Genomic DNA, 2,021 nt, shown 5'->3' with positions numbered 1-2,021 from the left:
CTAAAGACAGATGCACATAATATATGAAATACAGCATGTAAAAACAAATCAACAGACTGGTTATTCGTGTTTTGTATCATTTTGTTTAGGTCATCTAGCTTTTTATCAGTGTCTTCTCAGAGCTCCTGCATCTTTTTGGTTATTATTTCCATTTTCTGTTTAATTATATCTTCTAAATTCCTCTGCATATCTCTTTAAGCTGTTTTCTGCTGGGCACGATCTCTATGGCCAGGCCTAACCTGCTTCCTCCCACATATGAGGCAGGGACCCACGGGAGGAGAACAAGCAACAAGAGGGAGTGGTGGAAGGCCTGCCAGAGAAGAGAACTATCTTTCTTCCCACCCATTCACCAGACAAACATCAAGCATTATCTCCTGGAGACCCTAGCCAAACTCTCTGTTCCAGTCAGGCATCTCCTATCATTTTTTTTTTCCTTATCTGCACTATAAATAAAGGTGCCAAGAATGCAAGCCAAGCCTTTTGTCTCAGCAGGACAAAGGGTTTTCACCTGGCCTCAGCTTTATCAGCTTTACTGTTGTTTTTTTTGTCTGACTTTCTTAACCTCCCACTGTCATTTCTCACTCCATGAACCTTTCGGTGTTCTAACCTCCTCTGCTATTCTTTTGAGTAATTCAGGTATGTAGCTTATATTATTCTGCCCCCTCAGTTTCCCCTGGATTGGCTTCAGGGGAACTAGGAGTTCTGAGCAGAGTTTTGTTTGCATTGTCTTCTCATGTTTCTATTGTATTCATTTGTTTTGTTTTATGCTGAGTTTGTGGGTGTTTATAGTCTAAAACACTTTGCTGCTAGTACAGAGATCTCTTTAGTTGCTTTCCAGTGCTGTAATTTGAGATTGGCTAACTATAATCCTTTGCCCTTGTCCCAAGATCTGACCTCGGTTATTTTGGGAGGGGGTGATGCAGTATAATTAGCCTAGTGACCAAGGTAAAGAATTTGTTTGCAGCTTTAAAAAGAAAACCAGCTAAAAACCTTTATTTCTATAACATCTCTTTCTCAGATGAGTTCAGAACAATTAACGCCCATACCTAATTAGTGCTCACAGTTTGAGGTTTCTCATAATTGAGCTTTTCTAGGGATATTATTCATGATTCATAAAAGACTCTAACAGAACAGTTTTTAGAGGAAAGAAACCTCTATGAATCTAATCAGATCATTTCAGCCGATGGTCCTGCAGGAAAACATGGCCTACCTGGAGCACTCTCAGAACCAGCATAGTCTTCAGACGGGGGTTTGAGACCTCTTGAGCCAAGTAATTCCTTTGGCAGGAACCACTGAGGTTCTCGATTGAGAAGCATTTAGAAACTGAGATTCAGCTTGGTAGAGAGCCCAGGGATTAGTTATAATATCTCTAATAGTCAGAGACATAACAAAATTTGAGTACAAATTGGGCCTAAGAGATTCTTCTAGAGAAGGTTGTCCCAGCCTTGACAATATCTCCATGTTGTCAAGCTACAGAGCCATTGAGTCATCATACATTGCCTGACCCTGGCTCAGAGAATCTGGGCCAGACCAACATCAAGGCACAGAAGATAGGCATGAGATGATAGGTGTCCAGCCTGCATTGTGGCAGGGTGAGGGTTTCAGTCTCCTTCTGCTCTCTCATTCCTTCTCAGATCATTAGAAGTCTTTTAGTACAACTATTAAACCATGAAAATTGATCCAAATTGATCCTCACTGGCAACAGAAAATGTGTTATGGATGTCCCTTCTGCTGTGAAGGCCAGAGGAAGTTGTTAACTTCCCAAGAGCCCAACATTGCCTGTTCCAGATACAGTCAGTATATAGGTGTCCTTCAGAGTCCTTGGAGGCTTGGTACCAGGACCCTCTGCCCAACAAAGAGCCTACGTACACCCTCCTACACACTTTGGGCCATCTCTGGATTATTTATAATGCTTAATACAATGTAAATGACATACTCCATTGTTTAGGGAGAAATGACAAGGAAAAAAGTTTATAAATATATATATATATATATGTATATGTGTGTGTGTGTGTATATAT

Source organism: Fukomys damarensis, unplaced genomic scaffold (genome assembly GCF_012274545.1).
Source record: "Fukomys damarensis isolate Sample0158 unplaced genomic scaffold, DMR_v1.0_HiC HiC_scaffold_1, whole genome shotgun sequence".
Classification (NCBI taxonomy): Eukaryota; Metazoa; Chordata; class Mammalia; order Rodentia; family Bathyergidae; genus Fukomys; species Fukomys damarensis.
Note: the sequence above shows the minus strand (reverse complement) of the source record.